This window comes from Passer domesticus, chromosome 31 (assembly GCF_036417665.1).
Source record: "Passer domesticus isolate bPasDom1 chromosome 31, bPasDom1.hap1, whole genome shotgun sequence".
Taxonomy (NCBI): domain Eukaryota; kingdom Metazoa; phylum Chordata; class Aves; order Passeriformes; family Passeridae; genus Passer; species Passer domesticus.
The window spans coordinates 930,409-941,472 of NC_087504.1; the positions used below are offsets into that span (position 1 = coordinate 930,409).

Genomic DNA, 11,064 nt, shown 5'->3' on the forward strand with positions numbered 1-11,064 from the left:
GAGCTGAGTGGGACACCCTTGATGTAGTGGTTTTGCTTTGCCAATTTAGGATTTCCTGGCCAATGTGCCAGTTGCTGTGGTGGGTTCAGTTCTGGTTAATCAGCAGTTCGCTCACCAGAATGTATTTACTCATTTCCCCTTTGAGATAGAATTAAGAGAAAGCCAAAGCAGGCTCGAGCCTTTAAAAGGGTATGAAGAACAATTTAAGAGTAACTAAAAGAAAGAGTAATAAGAGTCAGAAGAAAACCTTCGGAACACTTCTCCTCCCCCTACAACCTTTTCTTTCCCACTGACAATGTAAAGAGACCAAACCAAAATGTTGAGTCAGTTTACTACCTCTGCAATAGTCTTTTGTCTCTTTGCTTAAGGAGAGAAGTCCCTCTTATTAATGTTATGGAGACTTCTCAATAAGAAAACAGTTCTCTCGTGGCTCTCAATTTCCATGAATAGCAGCCACCCAGGGAAATGTGCAATGCTGAAATCAGTCCCATTTTCCACAAGCTTTTCCCACAGCTGGGTTTATGTGGCATGTCAACTTATGGGCTACTGTTTTAAAGATGAGCTGTTCAAAAGCAAAGTTCTTGTTCTCTAAAATCATCTTCATCTCTAGCAAGAGAGATCTTCTGTTCCTGGGGGCACAGGATCTTCATCACTCTTCTCCCTGTCTCTGTTGAAACTTCTCCAAGAATCACAGCTACTTTAACATCTGCTGACTTTAGCATGGAGGTCTTTGCTCAATACCTACCATTTGAACACTTTCATCTCCCCATACCTTCATGCGTTATAGGGAAAAAAGTATCATTCTCCATATACAGGAGAATTACAAGAGAATTTTGGCCTAAAACTAAAGGCATCTCCTCATCTTTCCCATCTAGGGCTTGACTTCTTCTTCACGGACCTCAGCCAGGCCTTGGCTGGGCCAGCAGTGTTACCTCTTTGTCGGCCAGAAGGGAAAAGAGAAAGTTCCCCGAGTTTCTTTTGTTTTTAAGATGTGTTTTTCACAGAGGCTTTTGTGTACAGCTTTCCAGATTATCAATTCCCAAAGGCAGCCATTGATTGGTTTCCTAGCAGACACGGAGGAAGCTGCCAGCAGCTTCTCCCAAAACATGATGTCTGGGGTGCACAAAGCAGCACACCTTGGCAGGAGGGTCTCCTAGGATTCATGCAGATGTGGGTGCTGACTGTGGCTCTCTTCTTTGTTCCAGCCATTTCAGTCCCAAGGAAAGACACTAGTCTGTCCCACTGAAACCTGAATATTCACGCCCGGTTTGCCAGAAGAGCTGAAGAATTAGGTCCATCTTCAGGATGCGGTGAACCAGTGTCCCAAGAACAGCACCAGGAGACACTGAACAGGACACCATCTCCCATTGCCGCTGGAGCTCCAGGCACAGCTGATGATTGGTACAGCTGAGCCTGTGGGAAGCTCACATGGCTTCTGGCCCTTCCCTTCCTGTCGATACCTCCCTCCCTCCAGCCCTCAGACACTGCCCATTCCCTCTTCCCCTCCCATATCACCCCTTGTTTTTGGATTTCATTAATAAACGGTTTGGCTTCTTCACTTTGCCTGCATCCCTGTAGAGCTGAAGCGCCGCAAATCCGGGGCCCTGGGACACACAGGCCCCTGCTGCCGTTCTCTTCCACACACGGTGTTTTGTGCACAGGAACGAGGGCAGGTCAGGCTGGCACGGTCCCTGTGCTGAAGGTGCAGTTCCACAACCCTGTGCAGTTACAGATCTTGCTGAGCACACGGAAGGCCAGCAGTGGCACAAGGAGCCTGTGTGTCAGGAGCCAAGTCGTGTCTAAGGCCCTGCCACATTTGATCCGCTGCTGTGCACGTCAGCAAGACAATGAAGAACAGACAGTGAAGGAAACCTTATGGATGAACTGGTGGGAATGTGACCCTTGAGAGAAACAATGGATTGGTCAATTGATGGGAAGTTAACCTGTGAAAGTGGAACAGCACACAGTGGAGCTGTGTTTGGCATGGAGGTGGCATCAGAAGCCATTGCAGCCTCTTCTCACGTGCTGACCAAGCATGAGATGACGTTATAACAGGAAAAACTCCGCTCCAGAGGAGGAGATGTCAGGCCTGGTTGTGGGGTGGAGGGATGAGAGGGACAACATGCATGTCCTTCTGATGGAGGGGATGCCCTGAATGTGGGTGGCCTGCCTGCCCCTCCCAATGAAGCACCATGCTGCATCTCCTGCTCAGTGGCTTTTCACCATTCCAGGGGTTGGTACATATTCTTTGCAAGAGCAGCTGATCAAACAAAACTGGATTTCCAATCACAAGTACAATTAAGTCTTTCTGCATGGGAATCCTCCAGAACCTGTAACACCCCTGATTTTAGAAGAGCCAATCTGAGGATGCTCTGAACCCAGCTGAGAGGGATTCCGTGGCAGGCATCCATGGAGAGCACAGGGGCTGGGAATGCTGGAAGTTTTCAAGAATAGCATCCTGAAAGCACGGCAGGGCTCCATCCGTGCACAGCATCATCAGGAAGAGGGCAGAACTGATGGAGAAGGAAGACTCGCTCACCATATGATGATCGACAAGTCTCGTCTTTATTCCCGAATCGCCAATTATTATACACCTTTTAATTAGCTCATGCATAGTGCAAATCCCAGCTCACCGTTGGCTAATTAGTTATCAGCTATCTACGTGCTGTTTTGGTATAACTACTTACTACTTTCCCAGGCTGTTTGGCTTTACCACCTGTGTCTATGCATTTCTTCATCCGTGGGCCAAGGACACAGTTTAGTTGGAATGGCAACTCCCCTCATTCTCTATCTTGGTCAAATTAATCTCACAGTGACCTTTAGCTTGGAGCTAGCTTGTTACAAAGCTCCCAACATTTCCCCCATTTTCTTTTTGGGCCAGAAGTGTTGTTTTCCAAGCCCGCCCCATCATCTGACTCACTATTCTTTGTACGCAATTAAGCAAGCATGGTAATACAGCATTAGCAATACTATTACACCTAATATCCCTATAGCATACATTGCTGCTCTATTCTGCAATACTGCATGATTTACACTTTGTACATCTTGAGACAGCATGTCCAATATCTGTCTTCTTTGCTTGTTGAATGGTCAACGTTTCTCTTGCTCTTGATAGAGTTACACATTCTTCATTGAAATCCATCTGGACTTTGCACCTGTTAAAACACAAACAAATCCCACGTCCCTGCAGGACTGAAGAATCTTCTCAAAATCCTGGAGGTGAAGAATGGGTCCTGGTTTCATTTTGCAATGTTACATAGAGAAATGTTAAGATAAGAGTAATTAGGAATCAATTTAGATAATACACACAATCAACAACACATACAAGATCAGAAAATTACTAAACACTACAACACTGAAATTTTATCCCAGAGTCTGCGACAGCTGATAAACCTTAAAATGACAGAGAATTGGAGAAATCATGTCCGGATTCATGTTTCCCCCAACTCCTTCTGAAAATAGCTCACCTATCATAGATGGTCAAATCGCCAAGTCAAACGAACTTGAATACTATTTGATGCAGAAAACATCTGGGTTGATTGTCAGTCACTCCATCCAAATAGAGCTAGAGCTTGGCCAGAGCCCAAACTCTAATTGGTGAGTGTCACTTAACACATTTTTTAAACAGGACTTTTTAAAAACAACTGTTATAAACAAGAAACCTTAGGGTTACAAACTAATCAAACTATCAAACAATTGAATCTTTCTGAAGTTTCTGTCAAGACAGAGATTTTCCAAACACAGCAAACTTCTTGAATTCTCTGCTGGAGTATTCCTGTAATAATAATTAAAAGAACCACAAAACTGGCAATTTGGATAAAAACTTTCAGAAACATCTAAATAGTTAGGAAATAAAAGACAGAATCTTGAAGAGACTCGTGTCTTGCAGGTGATCACACAAAAAAAATGGAAAAACACATGAAAGCTGGCTGTAAATACTACAACAATACCTTAATAATAATTCTTATCACAAAAATCAGAGAATTCACATAATGTAATCAATTTATCAACAGCAAGTGTTCAAGGAAGTTAAGACAACCCCTTTTCTAAGCATTCATGTAATATTAACAACAATCACTATCAGCATTACTTATAAAAACTAAAAATAACAAAGGTTATAAACTTAATATAAATAATTCTTAAAACTTTGAATCATTGGGGAATCGACTGATGACCCCATAACAGGGTCTGATTGACCTTTTCCAAATGCTCTGTCTTCCAAGACACCTTGGGTAATTGAATCTTTACTAATACTTTCATCTTTACATGACATTTTGTTTCCCTGGGAATAATTTTTTACAATAAAAGCAGTTCCTCTGGCATATTGTTACACTGAGATTTCTTACTGATTGACAACAATCATTAACTGAAGGATAACAGGCTGGTAAAGCCGGACAGTTTGCATAGATATTTAAAAACAAAACTGAGAAAGATGACAGATAATTTTAAACACAAATAATTTCACTTAAAATAAGGACAGTACAAAAACAATTAGCACATTTACATCCATTTATCTAATGCCATCTCTTAATGAATAGAAGAGAGCAAAGACCATAAAGACTATAGTATACAGAAATATTACAGTTTAAATCTTCTCACATGTAGTCCAAACAGAAACTAGGAAGTTTACTTAGACTCTGCCCCCCTAAAAGGTTGCTCCCGCCTCAGGCAAGGGAAAGGCAATGAAGTCATCAAACTTAAAGCTATCAAACCCAAATACTCAATCACTTTTAGAAAAGCAAACACATTTTCAAAAAAACCTGGTAAACTAACTGTAAAGCCTGTGGAACAGTTGGGTGAAATGCCCCGTATAACATCTGCTGCATGATGAAGCACTGTGTGAATTTGCAGAAGTTTTCCATCCTGATCTTGAAGAAAATTCCTGACCTGTTTTTTCTCAGACACTTGTTTGAATTGCTGCGATGGGCTGGCTGCTGTGATTGCCAGGCAGCTGTGACAGGGCGGTGCCCTGAGGAATGTCTGCCCACGCCCGTCCCCGCCTGCTTGGGCACAGCTTCAGCCTGCGCCACCTCGGGGGTGTGGAAAGGAACTCCCTCGCCCGGACCCGCGCAGCCGTGATCTCCTTTGGGCTCTGCTCTTCCTGGATTTCCGCTCGGGCTGGTTCCCCCTGGCTCTGCGCCAACACCCGCAGCCTGCGGGAGCATGTCCCACACCGCTGGTGCTTTTGTGCGGTTGCAAAAAGTGAAAAAGCCCTCCCAGCTCCAGCTTTCGGGTTTCACGTTACTGGTGCGCGTCCGCCGCCGCTACCACCGGCACTGCGCTTGACGCTGCCGCGTATTCGGCCCCCGCGTCTCGCCTTGGCTGGCCCGGCCCCGGCTGGCACTTCCCTCGCGATCTGTGCTCTTTCCCTACGGACAGCTGCCGTGCGAGTTTTTGTCACCGTGCGTGTCACTGGACCCATGGTGCCCGTAACCGCCGCCAGCACCGAGCATGCCGCCTCCGCAGCGCTCGGTCCGCTCCGCCACTGCACCGCTGGGACCGCCGCCAGCACCGAGCATGCCGCCGCCACCATACGCGTTCTCGCCGCCGCGTCCGCCCCGGGCTCTCCCGGGGCCCCTGTCGCTTTCCTGGTCCCGAACTTACGCCACTCTGTTAATTCATGTACTATATAAGGATTTTGAGAAACTCCTTGTGCATACTCGTAAGCTAACAACTGTGGGAGCTCTTTCTGCAAGTCTATGTCCTTATTCTGCTGCTTTTTTAAAAAGCAAGTAAATAAATCATATGCTGCTTGCCTTTCCATTTCTAATCAGCGCTGTTGCAAGGCTTTCAGACTCCGGCAGCACGTAGGCTGGGACTATCTTTATAGCTCCGAGGGCCGCGAACTCGCAGTGGATCGTTTGCCGTCCCCCCCTTGCTTCAGAGGGACCCGCTCCTACTTCCCGATCCGTGGCAGCCGTGTCCGTCCGTAGTCGTCTTACGGGTTCACGTCGGGGTCAGCCATTTGATGGAGAAGGAAGACTCGTTCACCAGATGATGATCTACAAGTCTCGTCTTTATTCCCGAATCACCAATTATTATACACCCTTTAATTAGCTCATGCATAGTGCAAAATCCCAGCTCACCATTGGCTAATTAGTTATCAGCTATCTACGTGCTGTTGTGGTGTAACTATCACTACTTTTCCCAAGCTGTTTTGCTTTACCACCTGTTTCTGTGCATTTCTTCATCTGTGGGCCAAGGACACAGTTTAATTGGAATGGCAACTCCCCTCATTCTCTGTCTCGGTCAAATTAATCTCACTGTGAGCTTTAGCTCGGAGCTAGCTTGTTACAAAGCTCCCAACAACTATTGATATTGCCAATGCATTTTTCTCCACTCCGCTGGCAGCAGAATGCAAGCCACAGTTTGCCTTCACCTGGAGAAGCTCCAAAACATCTGCACTATATTGATGACATCATTGTATGGGGGAAGACGGCAGCAGAAGTGTTTGAGAAAGGAGAGAAAATCATCCAGATTCTCCTGAAAGCTGGCTTTGCCATCAAGAAGAGCAAAGTCAAGGGACCTGCTCAAGAGATCCAATTTCTGGGAGTGAAGTGGCAAGACGGACGACGTCAGATTCCCACTGGTGTCATCAACAAGATCACAGCAATGTCCACCATCCAACAAGAAGGAAACACAAGCTTTCCTAGGTGCCATAGGTTTTTGGAGAATGCACATTCCTGAGTACAGTCAGATTGTGAGCCCTCTCTATCTAGTCACCCGTAAGAAGAATATTTTCCGCTGGAGCCCTGAGCAGCAACAAGCCTTCGTCCAGATTAAGCAGGAGATCGCTCACGCGGTAGCCCTTGGCCCAGTCAGGACAGGACCAGATGTGAAGAATGTGCTCTACTCTGCAGCCGGGAACCATGGTTTGTCCTGGAGCCTGTGGCAGAAGGTGCCTGGGGAGACTCGAGGCTAACCACTAAGATTTTGGAGTCGAAGCTAAAGAGGGTCTGAAGCCAAACATATTCCAACAGAGAAGGAAATTTTAGCAGCCTATGAAGGAGTCCAAGCTGCCTCAGAGGTAATAGGCACCAAAGCACAACTCCTCCTGGCACCCCGACTACCAGTACTGGGGTGGATGTTCAAAGCAAAGGTTCCCTCTACCCACCATGCCACCAGTGCTACATGGAGTAAGTGGATTGCTCTCATAACACAGCGCGCCCGTATTGGAAAGCTGAATTGCCCTGGGATTCTGGAAATAATTACAAACTGGCCAGAAGGTAAAAACTTCAGTCTCACTGATGAAGAGGAACAAGAAGTGACACGTGCTGAAGAAGCTCCTCCATATAACCAACTGCCAGCGGAAGAAACACAATATGCTCTTTTTACAGATGGTTCCTGTCGCATGGTAGGAATGAATCGGAAGTGGAAAGCAGCCGTATGGAGCCCCACACGACAGGTTGCAGAGGCCACTGAAGGAGAAGGTGGATCAAGCCAACTTGCTGAACTCAAAGCTGTTCAACTGGCCCTGGACATTGCTGAAAGAGAGAGGTGGCCAAAGCTCTACCTCTACACTGATTCATGGATGGCAGCCAACGCTCTGTGGGGATGGCTGGAGAGGTGGAAAGAGGCTAATTGGCAGCGTAGAGGAAAACCAGTTTGGTCTGTTGAAGAGTGGAAAGACATCGCTACCAGGGTAGGGAGGCTACCTGTGAAGGTCCGCCATGTAGATGCCCATGTCCCCAAGAGTAGAGCCAATGAGGAGCACAAAAACAATGAGCAGGTAGACCAGGCTGCAAAGATAGGCGTGTCCAAGATAGACCTAGATTGGGAGCACAAGGGAGAGTTATTCCTAGCTCGAGGGGCCCATGATGCCTCAGGTCATCAGGGCAGAGAGATGCCACCTATAAGTGGGCATGAGACTGAGGGGTGGATTTAACCATGGACAGTATTTCTCAGGTAATCCATGACTGTGAGACGTGTGCTGCCATCAAACAGGCCAAGAGGGTGAAGCCCCTATGGTATGGTGGGCGGTGGTCCAAGTACAAGTATGGCGAGGCCTGGCAGATTGACTACATCACACTGCCCCAGACACGCCAAGGCAAGCGCTACGTGCTCACAATGGTAGAAGCCACCACGGGATGGTTGGAGACCTACCCTGTGCCTCATGCTACTGCCCGTAACACCATCCTGTGTCTTGAAAAGCAAGTCCTGTGGAGACATGGTACCCCTGAGAGGATTGAGTCAGACAATGGGACTCATTTCAAGAACAGCCTTATCAGCACCTGGACCAGAGAACATGGCATTGAGTGCGTGTACCGTATCCCCTACCATGCACCAGCTTCGGGCAAAGTGGAAAGGTACAATGGGCTGCTAAAAAGCACCTTAAAAGCCTTAGGTGGGGGATCTTTCAAAAATTGGGAGCAGCATCTGGCAAAGGCCACCTGGTAAGTTAATACCCGAGGCTCTACTAACCGAGTGGGCCCTGCCCAATATGAGCCTTTGCACAGTATAGATGGAAACAAAGTCCCAGTGGTACATGTCAGGGGTTTGTTAGGGAAGACAGTTTGGATCAATCCTGCCTCGAGTACAGACAAACCCATTTGCGGGGTTGTTTTTGCTCAGGGACCAGGTTGCACATGGTGGATAATGCAAAAAGATGGAAGAACACGATGTGTACCTCAGGGAGATCTGATTGTTGGGTGAGAACCATGTATGAATATCACTGTTTGCTGAATGTTGCCACCAATGTCTGTGTATAGCTGTATATTAGATGTATAATGTATGTGTTTGTAGACTTAAAATATATATTAGTTTTAGTAGTAAGCCGACGATATGGGGATAAGTGGTGGAATGTCCTGGGTTGACTATATGACGCTTTAATCCCCAATCGTCTTGTTCTGTTTATACTGAAGAATAATTTTTACACCTTTAAGACTCTCTTCCAAACAGTGAGGAGGGCAGGAAAGAAGCGCACAGTTTGTTTTCAGACTGCTCTCAGTCCTCCACATTCCTGCTCCTGGACTGTGTTGTCTGCGGATGGACAGACAGCCGGACAGAGCTCCTTTTTTCCCTTTTTCTTGCTTTTAGTTAGTTTTAGCTAGCTGAGGCAAGGAAGTTCTCCAGATTGTGATTTTTTCCTTTTTTCTTGGACCTGTTCAAGCCTGCTCTGCACTGAACACCCAGAAGAGCACCGGCAGCTCCACCTGTGGCCCCTGGCCGGGCCTGGGCAGCAGCATTTCCAGCACCAGAGAGACTGATCAAAGACTGAGTGAGCCAAGCTGCAACCCGGGGAGGGGACTGTTCTGAGTTTGCTTTCCTTGGATCAGTGAGAAGTTTTATTGCTTAATATTGTTTGGTTTCTATTGTTTAATAAACAGGTTTCTTTCCATTTTTCTGCAAGGAGATATTTTCTCCCGAACCGGTTGGAGGGGGGAGGGGCAATTGAATCTGCTTTTGTAGAGAAGCCCCTTTGGGGGTTATCTCCCAAACTTGCCCTAAACCAGGACAAATACAGTTAGTGGCGCCCAACGCGTGGCTTGAGAAAATGGAAAAAAACCTTTTATTGATTGCAGGTGTCCCTGTCTGTGATGTCCACTGTTCCTGGAAGAAAAGCAAGTGCCACGGTCACTCCAGTCAGGCACAGAGCGTTCTTGCATGTGCCCCCAGGCTGGCAGACACTGGCACAGCAGCAGGACTCTGCTACCAGAACTGAGCCTGGCTGGGTCTGGGATGGAGCTTGTGCGGAGCAAAGCAGGCACAGGACAGGCTGTGGATGGCCACCAGAATCCAGTGCCCTGGGTACAATGTCCCTGAGCAGGGAGCACCCAGCCCAGCCCCAGCCTGGCAGCAGGAGACCCACTCTGCCTGTCCTGCTGCTGGCATTGCTCTTCAGCCCAAGATCACGACCTCTTCCTCACCTTTTCAATCAATGTCCATGTCCTCAATGGACTCTTCCATATCAACATCCATGTCCTCTTCCTCATCCACATCCACGTCCATCTCTTCCTCTCCAGAGTCTTCTCTGTCAATTTCCATCTCCTCATCCATATCAATCTTTGTATCCACCTCCATCTCCTCCTCTCCGTCTGGGGCAGCCTGCAGAGGCAGCAAAACCTCAGAGTGGGCTCCCTGTCCCACTCCATCCCCACAGAGCTCCAGCCCACCTGGGCAGGTGGGGGGTGTCCACCTCCATGGAATGGCACCATACCTTCCTCAGGTCAAATGGGAGCATCCTGCAGGGCTGGATGACAAAATCCAGGCACTCAGGAGCTGTCAAGAATGATCGGGGTATCGGGGGGATAAGAGGAGTAAAAGGCGAGGGCAGGAGCAAGGTGCAGAGCGTGTCAACACAGTGGCCAACGGTTGTGTTGTGCCCTTTGCTGGGCGCTGGACGTTCCAGCTGGAGCGTGGGCTGTGACATCACAGTTCCCAGGCTCCATCTGAAGTGGACAGTGGAGACCATGGAATGATGGAGTCCCTGAACAGTTGGGCTTGGAAGGGAGCCTGAAGAAACATCTTGTTCCAAGCTGAGCAATCTTCCCCCAGAGCAGGCTGCTGAGAGCCCTGTTCCCAAGGATGGGGCATGCACAGCCTCTGTGCACAGCCTGGGACAGTGCCCCACCACCCCCAGTGGAAAAGAGCAGCTTCCTTAGATGCAGCTTCAATCAACCTGCTGCAGCTGAAAGCCATCCCCCTTGTCCTGTCAGCACAGGCCCTGCTGAACACTCTGTCCCCTTCTTTCCTGTGGGAGCCTTCCAGTCCTGCACAGCCACAGGGAGGCCTCCCAGTGTCTCCTCTCTCCAGGCTGAGCATCCCCAGCCCCACTTGCCCAGCAGTCAGTCACATCAGGGCCAGTCAAGGCTGAAGGGTAGCAAATAGCATCAGGAACTGAGAGATGCAAGCTTTAGACCCAGCTTTGTCTCTAAATGTACAAAATTAATAACAGTGGATGGGAAGATGGTGGGACACTGGTTCTGTTCTAACTGGTGATTTATTTTTCTTCTTTTCTGTCATGCTGACCCAGGTTTTTCTGTTTGAAAGGAAGCTTGGCACAATGTCCATTGTCTTCTCCATTTGTGAAACAACACACGGAGTCTGGGCAGGCTGATGATGCAG

The 11,064-nt window shown here is 47.9% G+C and overlaps 1 long non-coding RNA gene across 1 annotated transcript; it reads right to left on the minus strand.

Annotated features, from left to right (window-relative positions):
• Positions 1 to 2,564: 2,564 nt before the first annotated feature.
• On the minus strand, positions 2,565 to 10,298 carry LOC135287749 (uncharacterized). The gene is made up of 3 exons (XR_010351294.1): positions 10,157 to 10,298; positions 9,867 to 10,044; positions 2,565 to 3,155 (listed from the first exon to the last, which is right to left on the minus strand). It is a non-coding gene; the product is annotated as an uncharacterized LOC135287749 (long non-coding RNA).
• Positions 10,299 to 11,064: the final 766 nt, after the last annotated feature.